Source organism: Tamandua tetradactyla, chromosome 7 (genome assembly GCF_023851605.1).
Source record: "Tamandua tetradactyla isolate mTamTet1 chromosome 7, mTamTet1.pri, whole genome shotgun sequence".
Taxonomy (NCBI): Eukaryota; Metazoa; Chordata; class Mammalia; order Pilosa; family Myrmecophagidae; genus Tamandua; species Tamandua tetradactyla.
In genome coordinates, this window is record NC_135333.1 from 161,382,658 (window position 1) to 161,397,497 (window position 14,840).

A 14,840-nucleotide genomic window follows, 5' to 3' on the forward strand; every position below is an offset into this window, starting at 1 on the left:
TTATCACACAGCCCACAAGTGATTTTCATTTTCAGCATTTTGCTGCTAGCTCTCTGAGAACAGAGAATGACCACAAGAGCAAACATGAACAAATTACCAAAGTCCCAGAACCCGACAATGATCTCACTATTTCCTTTCTGGTCTATAGATCCTGGATATCCACAAGAGTTTACCTGAAATCTATTAACCTTAGCTTTATCTTCTACAGCACTGAATTTCATCTCTCCCTCCCATGACCCTCACTCTTAGGCAGACGAGAAGCATATCCCTATCTTCAGAAAGTCCTCTCTTTTTCAAAGAAACAAATAAGAAATACACTAGGTGCTATGTTGTTGAAATTGAGTAATTTGCATCTTTGAGCACCTACTGAGAGCAGTGTAACATTTTTTCTGCCAATCAGAAGAAGGATCTTTCTGAAGAATTTTCTCACATTCATCAAGGGCAAGAATAAAAACATGAGTGTATTTTATACTATGAAAGCCTGCCCTCAGTGCTCGCTTCAGCACCACATATACTAAAATTGGAATAATACAGAGAAGATTAGCATGGCCCCTGCACAAGGATGACAGGTAATTTGTGAAGCATTCCATATATTTTTTTTAATAAGAAAAAAAACAAAAACCTATCCTCAGTATCTTTCCAACGGTTAAGATAAGAAAATACTCAGAATACAGTCTTACAAGATTCCATTAATATCTACCTCCTCGGCCACTCCAGGACAGAATATAACCACAGCTTTTCCTGTCTTTTCCAGTGTTCTTTCCTGTGGCTTTAAATTAACATGTAGACCCCAGGAAATTCTCCAAACCCTCTGCAGCAGTCCAAATTTAATGGTGCTATATCACTTTTTGAAATATGCCATCTTTTAGCCCAAATGAAAGCTTGGCAAAAACCACGCTGAAGGACAACATGTTTTGTTCTAAGTAGAATTTGAAGATATGAACCTGAAGCCTATCCTTTGTGACAGTAGATTTAAATAGGCAAAAACTATATTTTTCCATTAGGTTTTATGTCCCCGGCCAGGGTACAGCTGACAAAGATAAACACAGATTAGTTATTCATTATTTTCTGCCATTTCCTGATTATCATTATCCATTAGAATTTATTAACAGGATTATCACAGTGAGCTTGCAAAAGAAAATCAAATAAGAATGTAAGAAGATGATATTATTACCCCACCACTACTAGGGCATGTACGGCTACTAATGGGTGTGAATTCCCACTGACCTCATCATATAGCCACTCCTAGACTCCCTAATTAACACCCTCACACATCTGTGAACTGAGTGCCTAAAATTAAGGTATAATTTGAGGACTCTGGTTCTTATGAGCTTCCTACCCAGACTATGGTTTCATTAGAAGCATGGTATATTTGAACATTTCAAATCTGATAAAGCTTTATTAGTCACTCCTATGACCAAAACCCTGTATTAGTGCTTATCCTTAAACACAAAGCCTTTGTAGGGTGGGCGGGATGGGGAGAGTGGATTTAACAGTTACCTATTCTTCAGAAGCCACCACTTATGGAGAAGAGGTGTTTTAGGGTTGAAGGGAAGAGAGAGATAAATTCAAAATGGGAGACCTTGGGTAGTTTCTGAGAGGAAATGGGGCAAAGAGGTAGTCAAGACTTTTAAAGACATTGATTCACTCATTCATTATGTATTTGGTACATTCTCCTGTGCAAGGTACAGGAATTAGGTTGGTAAACAATCCAGTCCAGATCTCTCACTCCCAGAACCTTGAGTAAAGTAGGGGAGAGAGTTCTTTACCAAATAACCCTATGAATATGTGAATAATTATACACTGTGCACCTTTTAGCACCAGGACTCAAGACAGCGTTTAATGTGATCTGGTATGGGGTGGGAAACTGGGAGTGAGTGATCATAGAAGATTGATTTCCCTGAGCAAGTGATTTTGGAGTGAGAGCTGGAGAATGAGTGACTAAGCCAAGTGCAGCTGGGAGGCAAGCTGGGGGAAGGAAGGGGAGGGGCACGTTGACAAAGCCCCTGTGGTGGGAGAGGTCTGGAGTTCAATCAACTGAATAGAGGCCTGTGTGGCTGGAACCCAGGGAGCCAGAGAGAGGAAACAAAGATCAGCAGCAAAGAGACTGTGGCGTGTGTCCAGGGAATGGTAGTACACTCCCCTGGCTGGAGAAAAGCACGTATTCAGGATACAGATTGAACTGGAAATAATGGTAGGGGCTCTTCAAATTGGGGGAGAATATGCAGAGCAGGTTAAGGAGGATGACCTGTATTCTCTAGGCACATAGTGACAGGTCAGACCTGTGTAAGGATGATTTTCTGGAAACAATGTTAAAATGAATTTTGATCCGGTGGGGGAGTGACTAAGGAAAGCATAATAATTAGGAGGAAATGCGGATAGCCAAGTGAGAGGGGCAAAATCTTGAACTAGGGCAGTGAGAACTGAAAGAGCAGAATTGGTATGGAGACATCCAAAAGTAGAATCAACAAATTTGGTATTAATTGGATGAGGATGTGAAGGAGAGAGAGAAGGAAAGAGGAAGTTCATAGGTGACTTAAAAGCTTTCAACTTGAACATTAGGAGGAGGACGATGCCAATAAGAAGAGCCAGAGGCTTTGAGGATGTCAGTCTGTTTCAGATATGCTAAAAGAGGCAAACAAACAGCTAATTCTGATAACCTACCATTCTTCTAAAGGTGTTTTTGATTAAAAACAAAGGCACAAATGTGACAAGCATATTTTTATACACTGAAGACAGAATTTTAAAATTAGACCAAATTTTGCCTTCATGAATATGAAAGGTAGTTTGCAAAAAAAAACACAACAACACAGGAACCCAAAGGTCAAGTGGTTAACCCATAAATAAACCATAAACAAGCAATATATAAGCTAGGCAGACGTTCAAAGACTTGGCCATGATTTCATATCAAATTCGCAAAGTACAGCATTGTGAAGGTTAAAAATTTCCACTTAGACACATTAGAATGCAAATTCAAATCACCAACTATCATCAAAGGGGAAGGTAGACTTTAAAAGCTCATTGTGAATTTCATCCAAGAATTTAGAGGACACAGCAAAGGACAGGATAAATAATAGATTCTTATTCTTCGGAAAAGAGAAAAAAGACATAGGGAAATCCCACTCACAAGGACATTTAAATATCTTGGCCCTGCATCAACTTTCAGAATATATATTGAATTTCATGGAAAAAATAAGTCTTCTCTGCCATTTTTACTTCCAAGGAGGTGCCAAAAATATATTGAAGCAGCAGGAATGCTAGGGCTCTCAGGCCTAATTGTTTTTGGAAATGAATAGATAATGAATAAAAATACAAAATTATCTTCAAAAAGAATGAACAACAAAGGGTTTGAAACAAGTACAGGATCTGAAACCGAAACTAAAATAAATCTGAATAATTCAAAGCTAAAAATCAAACATGTGGAATACATGTATATATGATCAAATCAAGATGTTAAAAATGTCTATATCATGCAACTTATCAATGAGTTATTAAAAATCAGATCTACTTAAACAACTGATGCAAAGTTAGCTTGGAAAAATAAATGTGAGAAACCACCAGCCAAGAAACTCTTGAATAAGAATTCCAATGAGGGAGTCCTACCCAACTCGTTATCAACACTAAGTGCACAATAATTAAAAACAGTGCAGATTAGGCAAGAAGATCAATGAAATGAAATAGACTCCAAACAGAGACTCGAGTAAAGGAATTTAGTAAATGGAAAAGGGGTCATTTCAAACCAGTTGAGAAAGGATTGAGTAATACCTACATAAATGGTGTCAGGATAATGAGCAACCCATTTAGAAAAATAAAGTATGACCTTCACTGGAAAGGAATATTTTAAACTCCATAGATTTGGCCCCAGGAACATTTTGTGCTCTGTGTTTATCAATACGAGCAATTTTTTTAAATCATAATTTTACTAACACTGATGAATTTTCCTTGACAATATATTTTCAGGGATGAAGCAAATTTAATTTTCTTGGATCAATTCACTATAGAGTATAATTTTAAAATTTTTAATTATTGCCACTTGCATTTTCATCTTGCTGAAATTATCTTCACTGAGACCAAAATTTTTTCATGCAAGTCGTATAATGTTTCACAGTAAATTATTCGTGCTTTTCAAACGTTATCAGATAAAGCTTCTGCCACTCTTAATTTTCTTCTATGATCCTTATTTTTATCAAGTCAAATTAACAGATATAAATTTGAAAGGAAGATTTTATTCTTCTGGAAAGAGTTAATAATGCATTTCACTGTGTACACTTTTAACTGTTAGCTTTAATTTCTGTTGATTGCTAGCAATATTTAATTTGAATGTGAAGAAAACAAATGATAGACAAAAGTGACAGCAATTCTCCTTCAGGAATTCCAGGACTGCCCTACTGCCCAAGATAAGTTCATGGTAATGGGTTCCCAGTTCTCCCATAGCCTTATTACTCATAACCAGTACTAAACAGCCACACTATTGGCAGACAAAAGAGCAAATGTGGGATCAAAACATCCCATATCCAATTTCTACCTTTTAGTCTATACAGAAATAAATTCTGGGTGGACTAATATTAATAATACTACATATAAATATAACTACAGCATAGTGCTATAATATATAATATTAATAATTGGTAAAGTATTAGAAAAATAGTATTTAAAAAAATAATCTTGGAGTAGAAAAAGCCTTTCCAAAAACCTGATGCCATAAAGGAAGTTTGACTCCCTTTACCCATAACATTAGAATTTTTCAAATGTTCCATGGAGAGGGGAGGCCAGGGGTCTAAGAGTCAGGGGGTTCTTAATGTGGGAGGGGTAGAACTGAGGAGCTGATTAATAACAGATGTAAGTGGAGCCAATGGATATTTCAAGGGTCTGTGAAAATACTTGTAAGATAGGAGTTTTTATTATTTTCAAATATTTCTATCATTGCAAATGTACTGCAAAACTGTGATATCTTTAAAATATTTTTATCGTTACTCAAGAAATATATAATCACAAGAAAACATTAACACAAACCAACAAGTTTAGTATAAAGTTAAAGCACCCAAATCTACTTACAAAGATAACTACTGTTGACAATTTGATGGGTATTATTCCAGGTTTTTAAAATGCATATACAACACACTCTCAGATCATCTCTATCTCTCTCACATGCATAATTTTTTAATGGAGTCATATTGTATAGAGTTGATTTATCTAGTGTCATGGATTTAAATACTGTCTGTACTTGCCTGGTCACTCTTCAATTAAAAATGAAAGGGAGAAATTCAGACACATCAGCAAGTCTGAGATTATTACTCTACCAGTACTTTTAGCACTTTTTATAACACTTTTTTCTCTTTGATATAAAAGAAATACGTGAGAACTTCTGGGAAGACGGCTGACTATAACAGCTTGAGATTAGCCCTGTTCCACGGAAAACTTAGAGAAGGGACAGGAGTGCTACTGAAGCGGTAATTCTGGAGGGCGGCAGACCTGGGACAGCCTTCTGCATCGCATGCGGCAGCCCTGGTTGTGGAGGCCGAGGAACGGAGGTAGAAAGCTGGAGTCTGGCACCCAGCCCGCAGGAATGCATGGATGGGAGCCCGGGACCTGGGAGAAAGCCAGGCCGGGTTCCTTGGGTGCGCTACCCTCACGAGCGCAGCCCCATGACCGGCAACTCACCCCACACCCTACACACCTGAACCCCGTCACCCACTCCCATTCCCTGCACTCCAGGCACCCCCACCCCACCAGCCCCCAGTGCACGTAACTGTCCCCACACCCATCCCCATCCCAAGTGTGGCCCAACCCACCTCTCCTGCACCCCTTCCAAGCACTACCTCCCCCTCCCGGTTCCCCGCAGGCTGTTGTCAGCGCACATAGGTTGTTGGCACCAACCTTCATACCTAGGCTACCCGCCCCAAACAAAACAAAAAATAGACAGACGGGAACTCCTCAGAATCAAATGGTTCTGCACCTCAAAAGACTTTGTCAAAAATGGTGAAGAGGTAGCCAATTCAATGGGAGAAAATATTTGGAAATCACATATCAGACAAAGGTTTGATTTCCTGTATATACAAAGAAATCATACAACTCAACAACAAAAGAACAAACAATCCAATTATAAAATGGGCTAAAGATACGAATAGGCATTTTTCTGAAGAGGAAATGCAGATGGCTCAAAATCGCATGAAGAGATGCTCATTTTCACTGCTATAAGGGAAATGCAGATCAAGACTATAATGAGATACCACCTTACACCTATAAGAATGGCTGCTATTACAAAAAGTTTATTTGGTACAAAATTTATATTTTACTAGTGCATGTCCTAATATAACTTATGTGGACAGCTTAATTGAACACCCTAAGTACATGGAACCTGAGTAGGGCATAAGATTTTGTATGTTTGTCCAGAGCGATGCCCCAATAAATCCCAGAGTGATTTGAAGAGTGAATAAAAAAGTACTTGCAAAGTCCCCTTGTGAGAATGGTGAGAAAGGGGGAAAATTCAACTTCCCCAAGTGGAGAATTCTTGATATTCTCACAAGCAGTGGGGACAACCAAAGCAATAGACTGAGCCCCTAATCTTGGGGTTTGTTCAGATGAAACTTAAACCCCACAAAGGATAGGTCAAGCCCACTTAAAATTAGGTCTAAGAGTCACCCCCAAGAGAACCTCTTTTGTTGTTCAGATGTGGCCTCTCTCTCCAGCCGACACAACAAGCAAACTTACTGCCTTCCCCCTGTCTACGAGGGACATGACTCCCAGGGGTGTGGACCTTCCTGGCAACATGGGACAGAAATCCTAGAATGAGCTGAGACTCAGCATCAAGAGAGAAAACCTTCTCGACCAAAAGGGGGAAGAGTGAAATGAGACAAAATAAAGTGACAATGGCTAAGAGATTCCAAACAGAGTCAAGAGGTTATCCTTGACCTTGTTAGTCAAGGTGTAGTGGAGAGGCTGGCGGGAACTGCCTGAAAATGTAGAGCTGTGATCCAGTAGCCATGTTTCTTGAAGATGATTGTATAATAATATAGCTTTCACAAAGTGACTATGTGATTGTGAAAACCTTGTGTCTGATGCTCCTTTTATCTACTTTATGGACAGATGAGTAAAATATTTGGAATAAAAATAAATAGGGGGAACAAATATTAAAATAAATTTAGTAGATTGAAATGCTAGTGATCAATGAAAGGGCGGGGTAAGGGGTATGGTATGTATGAATTTTTTTCTGTTGTCTTTTTATTTCTTTTTCTGAATTGATGCAAATGTTCTAAGAAATGATCATGATCATGAATATGCAACTATGTGAAGATATTGTGAATTACTGATTATATATGTAGAATGGGTGATTGTATGTTAAAAATGTTTTTGTTTGTTAGTTGTTATATTTTTTAAATTAATAAATAAATATATATATATATATAAGAATGGCTGCTATTAAACAAACAGGAAACTATAAATGTTGGAGAGGATGTGGAGAAACTGGGACACTTATGCACTGCTGGTGGGAATGTACAATGGTGCAGTCACTATGGAAGACTGTTTGGTGATTCTTTAGGAAACTACATATCAAGCTGCCCTATGACCCAGCAATAGCACTACTTGGTACATACCCAGAAGAGCTGAAAGCAATGACACAAACAGATATTTGCCTACCAATGTTCGTAACAGTATTATTCACAATTGCCAAAAGATGGAAACAAACCAAATGCCCATCAACAGACGAGCTGATCAACAAAATGTGCTATATACATATGATAGAATATTATGTAGCAGTAAGACAAAATGATGTCCTGAAGCACTTGACAAGATGGATGAGCCTTGAGGACATAATGCTGAACAAAATTAGCCAGACACAAAAGGACAAATATTGTACGATTCCACTTTTATGACCAGCATAAAGGTATAATCAGAGACTTATAATATAGAATACAGGGGACTTAGAGATACATAGAAGTTAGAGATGGGGAACCATTAGCTAATGAGAATGAACTCCAATGTAAGGGAATAGAAAGGAGCAAAGGTGATTCTCGAGTGGGTCTAGAAGTAATATTACCACATTGAAGATGAACAAAATTGGAAGGGTTTGTATAAACCTACATGTCCTACTGACTCACACTAGAAATATGAATGCGTTCTTGTAGGAATTACTTCAAAGATATGAATCTAAAATAAAGACTGTTAAGGGTACGGGGGAAAACTGCTATTGCATGCTATGAGCTATGTTCAGAAGGAAACCATCAGCACTACCACAGCAACAGCAGAGGTAAACAATGGGATGAGGGACAAGAGTTAAGAGGAGGTTTAGAGCTCCTATTAAGTGAGGGTGTGTTTATTGGTTTTCTGTCTCTTGGGAACAATGAAATTATCTAAAATTGAGAATGTTGATAGGCTGTGGACTTTGGGCCTTCTACATGATGCCTGATGAATGCAGGTGGCTGAAGGATACACTGACGGAGAAGTAGATTGGTGAACGATAGTGCATACTTGTGAACGAAGGTTGTACTGCTACAAAAAGGAACATTGTAGTGAGGTATGCAACGATGTGATGAACATGTGGGACATTTGTTGAGACCAAATAAGCCAGAAACAAGAAAACGACAATGGTATGGTCACATTTAGAAAATGCTTATAAGAAAACAGGGGCCTAGATTGTAAGCTTTTAGAACAGACACATTAAGTTCAGAGTGGTGATTATTATTTCTGGATTTTGAGAGGCTGTTTTATATATATAATCTGATATTTAGAAATAAGAACAAAGCTGAACAGGTTGGGGTTAAAGTAATTAAGAACACAGGGGTAAGGAAGACAGTGTCTATATTTTAGAACCACACATACTCTTTGATACCAATAGAAGAAAGGTTTATTTGATCTGGAACTGAAATTTTCTGTAGTGCATAATCTAATTCAACCTATCTGTATAGCTTATTTGAACAACTGAAACACAGAGAGCACAGAATGAGAAACAGGTCCTTTAATCCTGTATAAACTATTGTAATGCTCGGAAACCTCCTAGAGTAAATTAACCAGATAATCAAAAAGTATTGGCAAAGTCCCCTGAGGGAGGAGAGAAAGACTATGGAACTATTAAACCTTACTATCAGGGAATCCCCTGATATTGTATCAAACTTTAGGGACACCCAAATCAATAGGCCATGCCTTCGATCATGAGGCTTACTCTTGTGAAGCTTATGTAGGTAGCACAGAAGCTTAGACTAACTATAAGCATGCCTAAGAGTTACTTCTGGAGGACCTCTGTTGTTGCTCAGATGTGGTCTCAGTCTCTCTAAGCCCAACTCTGCAGGTGAAGTCATTGCCCTCCCCACTTCATGGAAAATGGCATCCAGGGGTGAAACTCTCCCTGGCGATGTGGGAGATGACTCCCAGGGATGAATCCAGACCTAGAACCATGGGATCAACAATTCCATCCTGACCAAATGGGGGAAAAGAAGTATAATTAATAAAGTATCAGTGGCAGAGAGAGTTCAAATAGAGTTGAGAGGCTACTCTGGAGGTTGTTCTTATGCAAGTTTCAGGTAGACTTTGCTACCTATCATAACCTGCCAACCCCCAACCAGGTCCATTTCAGCCAATCCTAAAGGACACCTAGGGCAATATATAAGATTCCACAAGGGTTCCAGGCACTAGAGTAACTTTACGGAAACCTACAAACTCCAGATGGGTCTCTGGTCCAAATAAGTCCTGAAATCTAGCCCAGCCTCTCCAGAACATCAGACAGTTCCATCCCCCTACCCCATATTAGTGACAGATCCTTCCAATATCAAAAATTTAAAATTGCCATAGCCCAAACAACCCCAATGAGAGGTATGGAAAGATCAAAGGTGATGGTGAAATCGTACATAGAAGATAAGATTTAACAAATGAATACAAATGCTGAATCATTAAATTGATATTTCTTTTAGTCTCCAGTATTTTAGAGCAGCTAGAAGTAAAAACCTAAAATTGTGAAATTGTAAAAAAAGAAAAAAAGAAATACAAGTGCCTCTTAGGAAATAGAAAAAAGCACAAAGAGGGAAGGTCACCCATAATCCATTAACTTTTAATGAAAAATTATCCCAATTTTAGTATATTTAGTATAACAACTGTGACCAACAATACAGCCAAAGCCAGCATTTAAAAAGAAGGTTCCAGTTTCTTCTGGAAAGGCAGCTGCAGACATCACACATGGTCCCCCATTGACAAACAGGATGAGGAGGAAGAAAAATGCTGTCAAGTGGGTTTTTTGAAACACACACGGTTTGAATCAACAAAGAAAACGCTCAGAGCAAAAATGCAGAGACCAGTAATACGATGGGCAGGTCTTTCCTGTTGCCTCGGATAAGGCAGCAACCTTGGGCTGTGAACCCAACACTGTGGACTGACACAAAGAACCTGGAAAGTAGAAATGTGGTAGGGTGAAGTTTTTTACATCGAATCCTCCCCCTCTTTCCTCTCAAATTTCTGCTCAGTCTAAAGAGTAACCCTTGGGACATTTCAAACCTCAAGTACGTGTTTAAGGTCAACCTACGAGTTGGCTGTGGAGAGACTGAATAGAGAAAGGAAGTATTAGAAAGAACTTCAAAAGTGAATTCCATTTGATGCCAGAAAGAAAAGAAAGTGTCTCAAATAGTAGACCTGACAACTTTTTTCAGAGGTGATGGAAAGTATAGGATTGTGGAGGGCTTCCCACCCAGCTACACTATACTTAGACTTCAGAAATGCTCAACTTTTCAGGGGGGATGTATTAAGTGAGCACCCACTCCGTGGCCCTGCCAAGAGTCTGAGGTAGAAATTGAATATTTCTTGAGGAGCCAACTAGTCAATATTTTAGGCCATACTGTCTCCGTACCAACTACTCAACTCTGCCGCTGTTAACACAGAAGCAGCCATGGATAGTCCATAAATGGCTGGAAGTGGCCCTGTTCTTTTACAACTTTACTCATGAATGCTGAAATTTGACGAATTTCATACCGTTTTCATGTGTCACAAAATATTCTTTTGATTTTTTTTTCAGTCATTAAAAAATATAAAAACCCTTCTTAGCTCATTGGCATTACAAAAATAGGTGGTGGGCAGGATTTCGCCCACAGGCCGTACTTTGCCGACGGCTGGACTGAAATCAGAATCCCCGGCCCAAGTTTCCATTCGTACAAATTAAATTAGAGAAAACTGGAAGGTGAAGAGGTAATTCAAATGGAGGGAATTTCCGCTGAGATGGGAGGAGCCGGGGGGGGCGGCAGCACTTCTGGAAGGAGACCCACGCCCACTGGGATTGGAGCGGAGTGGGGAGGGGCAGACGTACTGGTGGGCAGGAAGCTTTTCCAGAGAGGGTGTAGGCGGCGGTGGCCTGGAACAGCGTGGGAGAAGCCGGTGAGAAAATACCTCCCAGTCCAATTACGCACGCTCCACTTTTCCAGAGAATCAGGCCACGGAAAAGACCTGCAGCAGCAAGTCAAATTTAATTCAGATGATCTTTTTTTTGCATCAAAATGAGGTCCTACTTTGTACATAATCAAAAACGAACAGTTCTCAGCTCACCTCCATGCAACAGGTACCCAGACGTCTTTGTTTACCTGCGCGCCCAGGCCCCTTACGCAAATCGCAGCAGCAAGCTCCAGATGAGCCTGAGGTTGGCCTTGATGGATTTATTTCTCCTTTGCTGCCGGCACAGACCCCCCTCTATTGAAAAGAGGAAAATACCAGCCCCTCCACAGACGCTTGCCCAGGAGTCCCGGGCCTGCCTGGCAACGAGCCTCTTTGCTTCTCCTCCAGCTTTGGCCCACCTTGCTTGAATAGTCGGATGGGGAGGGTTCAATGCAGGGTTTGCACTTTCCCAGCCATTAGCCAGCTGCCAATGCATTTCATTATCTTAGGAGTGTTTTGTACATCAAAGAGAGCCCCAAACAGTGTGATCAAGTGGAAGTAACAGAGCCTGGTCAACATTATAACTTGGAGCATTTTTTTCCATGGATATTATGCCATCTGGCACACAGGAACACCAAGGCCAGCGGTGGAAAAAACCCTGCCGCCCTGTTTTGTTTGTTGGTGTAACAGTTAATCCTGATAAAGGGCAAGGACTGGGAGCAACTGCCCTGTTGTTATCTTGTATATCTATTGTTTTACACAGGCCAAGCTGCCCTGTACTGGCAAAAGCAAAGGGTGCACACAGGATTGCCTGGGGCGGGGGGCGGGGGGTGAGGGTGGGGGGTGGGGAATATCTAGGAGAACTGGGAAAGGGAACTTTGGGGTTTTTTTTTTTTTTGCTTGCTTAATTTCTTAATCACACGTGCACACACACTCTCATTCACACACACACATACACACATGCAGGGAGGGAACAAGGATTTAAAGGCTTTTCTTTCTCAAGCTGCAAAACTTTCTGGGAAATATCAAGTAGCTGGCTTTGAAAACTCCTATCTAGACTCTTTCTTCACAGCATAATGCATTCTCCCACAAATTCTTTGCTTTATATAAGTTTTTAAAATCTAACTTAAATTTTGAAGCATAGCCCACTCAACTCCCCACCCCCACAGAGGAGACTTCTAAAATGGTTTCTGGTAATGAGTTTCTCAGAGTCCTTCATTGCCCGCTTACAATTAAGGAGAAAAAAAAAATTACACTGAAAGGACAGCTAATAGAGGTTCTGAACAAAGTCATCTGTAGTATACTCAAAACCCTGCTTTCTGGGTAGTAGATTTTGAATTGCCAGATAAAGAAAGAAAATACCCGAGCATCTCATTGTTTTTATTTTGGCATCAATCTTCAAAACATAGAAGGACAACATGCAAAACGGACAGTATCCTCTGCTGAAATGAGGGCAAATGATCAGATGTGTGACCTTGTTTTTCTCCAGTCTCAAATGCAGTTGCCTCAGTGCAGTGCAACTTTTTTATCAACTCTTCAATGATTTTTGCCATTCATTACACAAACTCCTTCCTCTCCCTTATCTTCCTTAATAACTCTCCCCTTTCCATCTTTGAATACTACACTTCCTTCTCTGGTTTAAGTTCATATCAAGAGATGATTTTGCAATTGCCACATAAGCAATTATGTGAGCTTTTCAAAGGATGGAAAATTACCTAGACACAGCTGTAAGAATCTAGATGAATTTAAAAATAAGTAGGGGGCAGTGTGACAGAGGCTTGGTGGCAGAATTCTCGCCTGCCATGCCCGAGGTCTGGGTTCAACTCCAGGTGCCTGCCCATGCAAAAATAAATAAATAAATAAGTAGGTGCCACTGGTGGCCAATGTGTGGTTTAAAATTTTCTAAAAAAATCCAATTTAGTCTCTCTTCTCCCACTATTTTTCACTTCACTGTCATAAATTGTAGTAGAATTTAAAGGAAGGTCTATGTTGCTATTTTAGGCTGGCATGGAGATTAAGCTTGGAAAGATAAAGGCCCCTAGCAGTCAGTTTTTAGAGCAAAGATCCCTGACCTTGATTATCCACAATACAATGGCTGTTCCTCATGAATCAGTAGATTCTACTGATTTTCTATGAATCAATAGAAAAGAGACAAAATAAGCCAGAGCAGAGTGTAATTGAAATGTATGGCAAAGTAAGAAAAAAGGGCTTCCCACACTGCTGGATAAAACTTGAATGATTTGTTCATAATATATGCTGCACATTTTATATAATGTCGTGAATCTCTTTTTACGGAAATAAACATTTACTGGCAGAAAATTTCAACTCATCTTTATAGATGAGGCAACATGAAATCAACTGTTCAAAGTAACTTAGTTAATGACAGAGATGAGACTTGAATCCAGGACCTCTAATCACTAATATATTGTTCTTTCCATAATATTCATTCATTCATTCATCCATTCATTCATCCATTCAACAAGCATTGGCTGATTACCTACCATGTACCGGACAGACATTTTGGCAGGTATCAAGAATACCTTTTATAAAGGTAAATCAGAAGACATTCCTGCTCTCAAGGAACTATAATCTCCTCTAGGAGACGGGCACATAAAACTAAGAACTGCAACAGAGAGCAAGTGGTACTAAAGTAGAGGTGGTAAAAGTGGTGGTGGCAAAAAGAAGAATAGAAAAGAAAAAAGAGATCGGTCATGTCAGAAAAGTCTTCCCTATTCCTGTTTTACATTCATGTTAAAATAGTGACTTACCATTGTGTTTAAGAAGTCAAATAAGCCTTTGTCCTCAAATTATCCTAGAAAGAGAATCGATTACTTGTGGCATATCTTAAATTCCACTTTAGGTAAAACTCCATCTGTCTTGTGCTTTCTCTGATTATTTTTGATTTGTTGGTGCATCATTTTAAAGAGGTGGGCCCTGTGGTTTTTCCATTCACGTCATTCAAAGGGGACATTCACTGCAGGATTTGGCCGACATGTTAAAGGGCCACAATGGGGAAAGGGGCAGCCAAATGGAGACTGGCTCACATAGGAGAATTATATATGATTTCTTTCCTCATTTTGTGAAAATCTTAGACTCATAATTGCTGCGGCTTAACAAGAACTTTTAAGCATTGGCCGTGTGCTGACAATGCCCGGTTCTCCTCAGCCTCCTGTCCACTGTCTCCTTGAGCCAAAGACCACACCCTCAGTTACATGGCAGGGCTCTGATGGAGAGATATGTGAAGTTGATGTGGAAATTGCCAAACAGTCTGTGACTATAACAGACATGTTAGAAGACGTGGGACCAGTTGTTGAAGGCGATGATGACCCAGCTCCTTCTAGGAAAAGGTCATTCGGAGGTCCACCCACACAAAGGTGATCCTCCTCCTCCTGAGGGTGATGAGAACAAACAAAGCCAACAGACCATATTCCCATTTGGGACCAAGAATTACCGATATTGATCAAAGAACATTTTTATTTAATTTATTCTGTCTG

The 14,840-nt window shown here is 39.7% G+C and overlaps 1 non-coding gene across 1 annotated transcript; it reads left to right on the plus strand.

The window, feature by feature from the left end:
* The first annotated feature begins 490 nt into the window (after positions 1-490).
* On the plus strand, positions 491-596 carry LOC143642951 (U6 spliceosomal RNA). The gene has a single exon (XR_013156010.1). It is a non-coding gene; the product is annotated as a U6 spliceosomal RNA (small nuclear RNA).
* The last annotated feature ends 14,244 nt before the right edge of the window (positions 597-14,840 follow it).